We start from the raw sequence: 12003 nt of genomic DNA on the forward strand, positions 1-12003 counted from the left end.
CATCAACTGACTGCCATTTGACTTCTCTAAGGGACTATGACTATCTTATCATAGAACCTTTAAGTCTATTTTGGAGAATGATGTAAGTAAAAGCAGTGGTTATCTTGTTATATGGTTTACATCAATGCATTCTATTATCAACACTGGGGATTCACCATTTAATCAGAAAGGATTTAGTAAGCATGTAAGTTATAAATGCTGTCTTACCATAAAAGAGCAAAAAGGTAAATAAATCATAGACCCAGCCCTCAAAATACTTAGATCCTAGAGCAGTCAGTCAGATATTTATTAAGTTAGTATAAACACCAAAAGACTCTAACAGTGCTTTAAATAAGTTTTTACGAATGATATTAGTTACAGATAGCACAACCAATGCTATCCATGTGACTCATTATATGAAAGAACTAACTTTAGTACTAAACACATAGTGCATTTCACAATTCAATAGAGAGGTTGATATGATAAAGATTGATATCATAATAATTGACTATAACTTAAAATCAAAAGCTAGATTCCTCCCTGCTCCATGCCATGTACTCATTCTTTAGGTGGTTTATTATGCTTATGACTCAGAAACTTAACAGAGAGGTTGCAGATGTCTAGAAAGTAAGGGATACTCAAGGAGCTCGGGATAATGACTGTTTACCCAATACTGCCAAACATGTGTGTGATGGGCAATAGTTTCATCTAATTCTTTCTCCGTAAATATTCTGGACTGAAGCTATTGCCTCATTTACATCCATAGCCTATATGTATGTAAATAGGCTAAACAAGGTACTCTGCTATGTTGAGATGGATCTCAAAATAGTAACAGTGTTTTAGTAGCTATGTGTGTCATATGAGACTGAGAAGTTAAATTTATTGAGTTCCTCAATGTCACTTTGAGTTCTAGTAAGTTGAGTTACACAACCCTTTCACTGAATCCATACCAACTCTATAAAACTCATATATTACCCTTGCAATCTATTGCTTACAAATCAAACCTTTCAGTATCTTAGAATCTTAGAATTCTCATCAGATCGCTTGATTTCTGTGTCTACCTTTTACATGGTCTATTTTGCTTTGCTTGTGTTTCTCAGTGCTTATGGCATAGCGACCCTCTCCCCCTAAGGTGGTGACTAACCACTTCCTTTCAGACAGTTTAGCTACAGAATAGAATAATAGTGCACACTTCATCCTAGTTTCCTGAGGAGCATCTCAACAGCAAACATAGTCTGCCACAACTCCTTTACCTCAGTGGACAAACTTAACCCAACTGAGATATTGAAATTTGGGTGAGAGTGACTTGGAATTGCCACCACAATGAAGTAATTCTTCCCTTACTTTTTAAACCTTAAGTGCAGTATAATCTAAAATTTTGTTTATTTTTTTTCTTTTGAAATAACTGGCATGAATCTAAATGCAATCACATCTTTTGTCTGTTTTTATTTGAATATATATGGCAGGAAGTACTTACTTTATAACACTAGCTCTGCAGAACCTATTTCCTTTCCATGTTCAAATGTCATGAATATTTATGAACCCATAGATGGAAGCAGTAAAACAAAATGAATTGGCTTGAGCCAAACACTATTCTGCGATCTTTTCCAGTTCATTCAACTGACTGCCACTTGACCAAGACCTCACTCAAATGAACTCACACATTAAACTACTCACTGAAAAATTGATTTCCCAAATGTTTTCCAATTACCAAATCACATGGAGTTTCACACAAGCATTCTGCAATGCAGTCAGTGTTAGGAAAACTTAATTTTGATCCAACCTTTTAAAAATCAAATGCTAGTTCTTGTCTGTTGGTCCTCATGCCTCTCTGCCCCTTCCTATAGTGTGCTCTTACAATAGGTTGCATTTTTGTTCTGAAAATTCTATGCCCCCTTTTATAAGAGAAATCATCTCCTTTGGATTTGTGACATGTAGCACCTTCCTATGGCAGAAATCTATTTCATGACTCCATTGTTAGGTGTGATCTTTTGACTCTCTTTGGTCAAGAAATTGTGGGTAGAAGTGATGCAACTGCATTTCAAGGAGACGTTACTAATACCCTGTTTCTGCAGACTCTCTTGCTTTCCTCTTCTGCCACTAGAATAGTATATCTTAAAAACAGGCTCTTTTTTATATGAAATTCCAGAACAGAAGATAAATGAAATTAAGGGGTGTGAAACTCACTTCTAATAACATTCAGCATGAGTGATAAATTAACTAATGTATGTAATCTGTAAACCATTTGTGTTTTCAGGTTGTAACTGAAGCAAAAAGCTAGTAAAAATGACACTAGAAATGGTATTCTTTCATGAAGTCAGTCTAAATAAGCACTGGCTTCTGAAAAATTGTCACTGAATATTTACAAAACAGCCACATTATGTGATAAAGACACAAAGTGCTTTGTAAAGCTGTTATCTGTGATGATTTAAAGACAGATAATATGCTGAATGAGTTGTACCTGTTTTCAAAGGATGGGATATGCAATATTACTAAGGAGACTAGTTACAAGTGACCAAGATGGCCTTAGCTTGACTAAACTTGACAGGCATATTTCTGACTATAAATCCCTAGCTTTCCTTCAATTCAAGCATTTAGTTTATAAAATCTAAAATTGTAAATTCTTTTTCTGCCTTTTTTCACATGTAAATTTTCTGCAGTTCATCCAGTGTCTTTCTCAGAAGAGAAAGGCATCACTTTGAAATGGTATAATCAGGAAAGACAGGACTCCTGACTCCTCAGTCTCTGTAGGAGGGGAGCTACCTTACTTTTCAATAAAGCACCCACTAGCAAACACATAGGACCTCATTTCATTGACCAACCTGCCCATAAAGTCTTCTAGCACTTTTCATGGGCTCACTTTGGCATTTACAACTCTCCCAACTCCCTCCAAATCTTGAGTTCATTCTCTCTCCCTTGATGCAAACCATTGCCTGCACCTATGGCAACAATCTTGGAATAAAGTTTTCCTTCCCTGTTTAACTTCATCTGGTGAAAATATACTTTGACATTAGCCATGTTTGACAAGCCACCACAGGAAATAAATTGGCTTAGAAAAGAGTTGGCTGATTTACAAGAAGAAGGAAATAAGAGGCTGCAAAAATTTCAGGGCTTACAATGTAAGAGAAAAGATGAAAAAACAAATCCATGATATGATTGTCAGTGATTTTATTTAAAAAAAGAGAGAGAGAGAGACAGAGAGACAACTTTTTCTTATAAGTGGACAAAGTGTAAAAGTGGACAAAATACCTCAGGGTAGAGACTTTAAAGACTGATCAACTCAACGGAGCTGTACCTTAGTTTAGAAAGAAGCATGCTGCAAAAAGAATACTGGATCAAGCTACTGACACAATTAGCCTTATTGTAATCCAATAATTAAAACTCTGGCAAAATTTCTGAGTGAGTTGTACTACCGAAAAACAATCAAATAAATAAATAAATAAATAAAATAGCAAAACGAACAAACAAAAGGCCTGCCAGTCTAAATGAATACAAAGAGATTGCAACTACTCAAAATATAAAACAACCTTCAGGCCATCAAGTTTTTATGATGGAAGAAAGGTAGAATCTTTGTATCTGGGAATGGAAAAGGTAATGGAAAGGGGGTGGAATCAGGAGCCACAGACCAGCACTCTCATGAACTAGAAATAAGATCTAATTAAAAAGCATTTCCTACTCTCAGAACTGGGAGCAGTTCAAGGGCAAGATTTTATAAGTGTATGGACAAGTAACTTCTGTGTGTCTCCAGTTCTTCCTGCTTCTGAATTGGAGTACATTATCATTACCATTTTATCTTCTTTCTATGGATGTGTCATAGGTATTTGGAGAACAGAATCTCATGTTTTTTCCCATTAAAGTTTAGTTTCTTAGAAATGTACCTGATGTACTATTAAAGAGGAATAGAGTTTTTACCCATTGCTAAGACTGAATGGAGGCATTATGCTGTCCTTCCTGTGGGGTGGAAAAAAATTATGCATTCTGAATAAAAGAGGCAAGTGAATATTTGTGACAAAGAAGGTACACAGCGATACATGCCACTATTATTTCTAAATATGCTCTCTTCTATTTATTAATTCAGGATCTTATATCTTTTTCCCATTTTCATGTAAATTTTAGACTCTTTCTTTATGAAACTAAACCAGCCACATTGGTAGCTTTGGCCACATGAAGGGATTAACCAGTGGGACATGAGTTGAAATGACAAAGGTCAGATGAAAGCAGAATCTTTAAAGTCATTGTGTGTTTCTATCAGCAATGTTGCTCTTTTTCCTTATGCTGAAAACGGTGTAAAACAAATATATGTTACTTCTGAAGATGAAAAAGAAGACACATGGGGGAGAGTTTCAATCACACCCAAACTGCCATGTGTCCCAGAAATAGAAATATACCCTAGTTGTTCAAACCACTAATGTTCCAAGACCCTTTGTTACTATAATACAACTGAAAACTCTGACAAGCATAGACCTAGTCCTGCAAGACTAAAGGTCTGAAAATTGCACCTGGGTTTTGACTAATTATTCTCAGTTGGAGGTATTTGCATGAAATTAGAAAGCAAGAAGACAGAACACAAATTTTTGTTTCTACAGACAGAATCAGCAGTAGTAACTACTAAGTTCCTTCAGCATCATAAGAAATACTGGTTCTTATTTTCCTAGGAATAACTCTTCCTGTCATACATATCTCAGCCCCATGAGCAATGACAGCTTCCCACATTTAGTGCTGAACAGATAGCATGACTTCTTATCACGGGCCACTGTAGGCCCAGTGACAGTAATAGCCTTTGCACACCTATTACATTCTAACTGTTATTTAGACATGAGGTGTCCCCCAAAAGCTCACGTGTAAGACAATGCTAGAAATCTTAGAAGTAAAATGATTGGATTATAAAATTCCAATCTAATTAGTACATGAATCCCCTCATAGAGATTAAATGGATGGTAACTTCAGGCAGGTATGGCTGGAAGAAGTTGTTCATTATGGGGCATGCCTTTGGGTTACACATTTGTCCAAGATGAGATTCTCTCTCTCTCTCTGTTTCCTAGTGGCCATGTCCTGAACCACTTTCCTTCTCCACACACTTCCACCATGATATTCTGCCTCACCTTGGTCCCCTAAGAATGGAGTTAGCTATCTATGGACTGCAACCTCTGAAATGATGATTTTTCAAAATAAACTTTTCCTCCTTGAAATGTTCTATCAGGACTTTTGGTCACAGTAGCAAAAAAAAAGTTGACTAAATCACTGACTATCAACACCTTTCTTTTTGTTCATTTTTATTCCTGAAGCCCTTCTAATTTGTAAAATCTCTATGAAAAATTTACTATGTTAAATTCCTTTTTTGGTCAAAACACCAAAAGTAACTTGCTTTCCAGAATGCACCTGATTGATATGGACAGGCTGTCAGAGAAAAGATGTTTTCAGTGTCTTCTACATGTTAGTTAAGATAAAAACATCCTTAAACTGAACTAAATCTCAGGGAAAGTGAAGGATATCAATGAGATGGCAAAATAGAAACAGAAAAAAAAATTTCTACATGTCAGGTATTTTGTGATCCCATATATTTAATTAACAATGCATTATAGATATCATTCTCTAAATTGTTTCTACGAGTATACTCAGATTCAGAGATAGTGAGTATCCAAAATTACTCATCATTGACAAGTATAGAATTACCTTTCATGTCTGTGTGACTTTGAGATTTATTTTTCAAAAGATTTCAAACTCTCTTAACAAAACAAAGATGAGCCAATATAAAATATTACTATCAAGTAATAATAATACTAAATAAAACTAAATAAAAATATAAAATTAAGTAATATTAAATAAGTGTTAATTGGAAAAGCCAAATAAAATATTATAAAATGTACAAGGCTGGGGTTGTAGCTCAGTGGTAGAGTGCTCGCTTCACATGTGGAAGGCACTGGCTTTGATCCTCAGCACCACATAAAAAGGTATTGTGTCCATCTACAGCTAAAAAAATGTTTTTTAAATATTACAAATTCTAAAGATGTATCCATAGATCAATACAATATATAAAAAGTTCCTCAAAGAGATGTAGTTTTTTATTTATCATTAAATGTAAGTAGAATTAGTACAGTCAATAAAGATACATTAAAATGTGGAGAAGACAGGAAAGAAACATAAAAGGACAAGCTAAATATGATTTGCTTCAGGTACAGTGAAGTTATTTGTTTAATAGAAACTGGCATTAGACTTCTGAGTTAATTGGTAAAAAACAAAACAAAACAAAAAAAAACATTAGACACCTATCCAAGACAATCAAGTTGCTAGTTAAGTTCAGCTCTAGTATCTGAAAATATGAGAATCTAGACTTCTCTAATTGGTTAGTTATTTCCATGGGAATATGGACATTAGATTAGATCAGAAGAAACTCAAATAGCTTATTAGTTGGTATACTTGTGCATTAATCAAACATTGACTTGATAATGCTCAAATCTAGAGTGATGCCCATGGACATTAATATTCATGTAATTAAATATTTAGAGTGTCTAAAAGAGTGGTTATAGATAATCTGTAAACCTCATAAACCTATGAAGCCTCCTGGGTATACGTTTGGCTTTGATAATAAAAAAAATAAGATGAAAATTGCAAAATGTCTTCAATAATTCTCACACTATTAAGTTATTTTTCTTAATGCATAGTTAAAAATCTCTTCTGATTTAATTAGATTATTTTCTTCAGGTTTCATGGAACCATGGACAATTATACTCCACAAATGAATATAAGGCTCAAATCCACAATGTATAATCATGACCTACAAATCCTTTCACTCATTATGGATGTGAATTTCCTTAATCTGTGTTATCTCTTGCTCTATTTTATTGTTTGAATATTTTAAAATGTGATTTCATCCTCTTTCTTATTTGAATTACCAACTTTCAAATACCATATGAGGTGTGCTATAAGGTAAAATTTGCTCCTCACTCCAAATCCATAGGTAAATCTCAGATTCCCAGTACCTAAGCATAGGACTGTGCTCGGTCATTAAAGTGATTGGGTTAGAATGATGTCATTGGGGTGGGCCCCGATCCATTCTGACTGGTGTCTTTAAATAAAGAAAATGTGAACACACAAAGAGATGCCAGGGATGTACACACATAAAAGAAAGAGCATAGGACACTGAGGGGTCTCAGAAAAACACCAAACCTCCAGCTCTTTGATCTTAGACTTACTGCTTTTTAATCCGGACAATCTATGGCATTTTGTTATAGGAATCCTAGCAAAAAACATAGGGTGCAAAAATACAGTACACAATGCCTGTAACTTGATAAAAATCAAGTGAGAAAATTTTAGTGTATAAATGAAGTAAAATAACATAATACAAAATGTTTATCTTCATCTACTATACAAACATTGCATATAATTTAACTTCCCTGAAATCTTATAATTCTCCTTAATTTACTCCATGTTCAAAAAATGAGTACATTATAAATTGTCTCAAACTGAACTTGATAACTGAAAATGGCTATCTTTCAAAGTTTAATTTCAAAGTTATAGCTTCAATATCTATGTACTTCAGTACCGCTTCACAATAACATTTTAAAATTAATAAATTTTCCCAGAAAATTAATTATAACCATTTGAATTTCTTTATATAATTCTGAATTTAATATAAACATAAGATGTTCTACAAATATGTCAAAACATCATATTTAATAGGATATAGCATATAATTTCATGGTTCTGTAGATTAATAAGATAATTTTGAAAATTTAAACCAGACTTTAATTTTGTACTTTTTGATAGCTTGTATTACTATTCAACTACTAAACAGTTGAATTCTGCCTTTCTAACCTGTCTGTAAATCCTCAATAAGTACTTCTTATAACACCCACAAGAAAAATCAGAAGCATCTACCCCATTAAGTTCTACACAGTGTTTTTAGAAAAAGTAAATCAATAATCCTGATAGCTTCTGGAAGCAAGTCTCTAGAAATATTGGGTTTTTTAAATCAAAATCTCACCTCTGTTTCAACCTCACAGTTTGACATTTTTTAATCAGTGTGTTTGATTTCTTTTACAATAATATTAAAAGAGATTATTGATGTTGATCTCTTCAATTTAACAATATGGGGGAATGAAGAGGAGATAAATTCAATTTGGGAATTATTTTAAAATTTCTATAACTAATAGTAGGGAGAAAATAATATTTTGGCTTTTTAATAGAGTTTAATAAAGTTCAATGTATGTTTAACTATAATTTAAAAGATAGAGAAAGACCCTAGAATCAGATATTCTGCATTTGATCCCCAATTTTCCAACTTCATAGCCTGAGAATTTGGTTATTAGTCCTTTGGTGTCTTTGTTTTCTCATCTACAAAATTGTACTAAAATTACTTACAGTACAAAGATATTAGAAGTGCCATGTATCTTTGTAAATTATAGACATGCTAACCACTGTGTGGTACAGATTGTATAATCTATAGACATGCTTGTTAAATAAATTAGGAAGTAAACAAATGAGCAAATAAGTGCTGAAATACTAGCATCACACTACCACCCCCAATTAAGGAATTCTTTCTCCTTTTAATTAAGTTTTCCCCTATGCAAGTTTTCTCTACCACATTTGTTAGTGGAAAATGTGTCACTCTGAAATTGCTGTCAAGTTGTAAGTGTTTCAAAGGTCATTAGACTTGTTTTAAAGTCTTGTTCAAATAAATGGCTCTAAGTGATGGCACAGGGCCAGAGTCAAAAAGATGTTTTTGACTTCTCCAGTTCTTAAACTATGTGTCCCATTGAATAGATTGGTAATCACAGCCTTTGACTACACTTAGATTCACCCAAAAGATAGCTCACCACATCAAGTCTTTCATTTTTATATTTCCTTATTTATTTCAACACATAAAAATGAATAAGTTGATCAGAGCAAGGTATCTACAACAATGTGAGAATTCTGCAATTGCGGTTAGAATTTTGCCCCCAGAGGCATGTCTATCTGCACTTAATCTTTCCTATTTCTTTGGTCTTCTGATCAAAGTTGGTTGTGACTCCTTTAGTAAATGCATCGGTCATTCTCCTTTGATGAAAACCAAATCAGGGACAAATTAAATGTATCCTTCTCTCATCTTATGCAACTCTATGAAGAGTCACATAAAAATGGAATCCATTTCTGGCATATCAAAGGAGCGCCATGTTAAAGGAGAAATTGAGCTCTCAGGGAATACTTTCTCATTGAAACAAAAACAGCAAAAACTCGAAGTCCACGGGGACAAAATAACCTTAAGTAATTGCCTTTTTATCATTCAACTTATTCTTTGTAGCTTATTCTAGTCCCTCTTGTTAAAGATCTCTGTGACAGATTGCTTTCACTAATGTAGAAGCTCTATTTTACCTACATTTGTGTGAATGCCTCATAAGACAATTGGAAATACATATAATACCACAGCACATTGAACATACAAAAACAATTTTTTAACATACTGGTTTCTATCTTGTCCTAATTATAAAAGCTTAATGCATGGAGATAACAATATTATCCTAAATTTCATCTCATGTTCAGTATAAATGCAAGGCCATTATCTTAAAATTAATCTACTTAATAAGGCAAGTGAAACAATATGAAATTAGAATGCTTTGTAGCATTTATTAAAATAATACATCTTAGCTCAATCCTATCAAAATAGTTAGACCTTTGAAATATTGATTTAAAAAATTTTACAGTGTCCTCACATTTTACACATATCAAGCATCTCTTTGACAGAGAGCTTTTGACCTTGAAAGGCACTTTATTCCAGCTAATGAGCAGTTTCAAGGGTATATCTTCTATATTAAGCCAAACATGATTGCCCTCTCAGAGTGCAATCCATTGGACCCAGGTCTGATCTCTAGAGTCTTGCAGGAAATATGTAGTCACTCTTTTACCAAATGGACCTTTAAGCACTAAATATGCCACTTTTCCCTCCTAATTGCACTTTTCCAGAGGAATATCAGATCACAGATGAAGCATATATACAGGTTTTCATTAAGAAAAAAAGAATCAGAGGGTATCAATTTGATGAGTTATCTGCATCCAATTTGGACCCTTAGGGAAGATTCCAACCGGAAGCCACAGTGATTTAATTAAAATATTCTAAAATATTACCTAAATCAGCCCCCATTTAAAGTTCTTCAAATCCACTTTTAAAGTCAATTCAGCCATTTAAATCTGTTCTTAATGTATAGTTTTCTGCATCTTTGTTGTAGTTGCTTCCCCCCACCCCCATTTTTTTCCTCCAGCTGTCCTCAATATAAATTAATGGGGACAGTACACATACAATATTATAAAATGCTCATTCCTGTGTTTGGACTGCTGGTCAAGCAATTCTTTTCCATTGAACATTGGCAGCACAATGTTATTTCTTTTATGAATTTCCATTTTTATTAGTTTTCTTTGCAATTTGGCCTAGAAAATGGGATCCTGGGAAGTTCTAAAGGGTCTAATAACCAGGGGCCTTTGGAATTTATCAGGGGCAGAAATGATGCCAACTCAAAAGGAAGCATTTGTGTTATTGTCCTCTTCAAAAATAATAGCACATTTCGTGGTTTATTGTTTTTGACCAGGCAAAGTAAGTAAATATTTCAAATAGAGAATGTGTGGGGGTCATAAATTCAGTAAAGTTTAAAATTAAAGCATCTATATACCCATAAACTTAATTTTCTGAGTCAAATTATAAATGCCTATGGACTGTTATATTCTTCGTTAGCATCTCAAATAATTACGTGTTTGCATCTTACTCAAGATGCACTGCAACAGCAGTAACTATATAAAAACAACCACCTTTGTGATTACTAGATTCTACCTACATACAAGCCACAAGTCATAAAAATGACAGGGGTTAGAGCATTTCATAGCCAACTTTCAAGAGAGGTAAATCAAATATCTTTAAAAATCATATTTATTTGTTTTCAATTTCTGCAAATAGAAATGTTTTATTATCTTCTATTTTTTATTGGTTTTTCAAAACATTACAAAGCTCTTGACATATCATATTTCATGCATTGGATTCAAGTTGGTTATGAACTCCCAATTTTACCCCAAATACAGATTGCAGAATCACATCGGTTACACATCCACATTTTTACATAATGCCCTATTAGTAACTGTTGTATTCTGCTACCTTTCCTATCCTCTACTATCCCCCCTCACCTCCCCTCCCATCTTCTCTCTCTACCCCATCTACTGTAATTCATTTCTCTCCTTGTTTATTTTCCCATTCCCTCACAACCTCTTATATGTAATTTTGTATAACAATGAGGGTCTCCCTCCATTACCATGCAATTTCCCTTTTCTCTCCCTTTCCCTCCCACCTCATGTCTCTGTTTAATGTTAATCTTTTCTTCCTGCTCTTCCTCCTTGCTCTGTTCTTATTTGCTCTCATTATATCAAAGAAGACATTTGGTATTTGTTTTTTAGGGATTGGCTAGCTTCACTAAACATGATCTGCTCTAGTGCCATCCATTTCCCTGCAAATTCCATGATTTTGTCATTTTTTTAGTGCTGCGTAATACTCCGTGGTGTAAAAATGCCACATTTTTTTTTATCCATTCATTTATTGAAGGGCATCTAGGTTGGTTCCACAGTCTAGCAATTGTGAATTGTGCTGCTATGAACATCGATGTGGCAGTATCCCTGTAGTACGCTCTTTTAAGGTCTTCAGGGAACAGTCCGAGAAGGGCAATAGCTGGGTCAAATGGTGGTTCTATTCCCAGCTTTCCCAGGAATCTCCATACTGCTTTCCAAATTGGCTGCACCAGTTTGCAGTCCCACCAGTAATGTACAAGAGTACCCTTTTCCCCACATCCTCGCCAGCACTTGTTGTTGTTTGACTTCATAATGGCTGCCAATCTTACTGGAGTGAGATGGTATCTTAGGGTGGTTTTGATTTGCATTTCTCTGACTGCTAGAGATGGTGAGCATTTTTTCATGTACTTGTTGTCCTCCTCTGAGAAGTGTCTGTTCAGGTCCTTGGTCCATTTGTTGATTGGGTTATTTGTTATCTTATTGTCTAATTTTTTGAGTTCTTTG

The sequence above is a fragment of the Marmota monax genome, unplaced genomic scaffold, assembly GCF_021218885.2.
Source record: "Marmota monax isolate L192 unplaced genomic scaffold, Marmota_monax_Labrador192_F-V1.1 WCK01_AAM20220418_F8-fsc00009, whole genome shotgun sequence".
In the NCBI taxonomy this organism is placed as follows: domain Eukaryota; kingdom Metazoa; phylum Chordata; class Mammalia; order Rodentia; family Sciuridae; genus Marmota; species Marmota monax.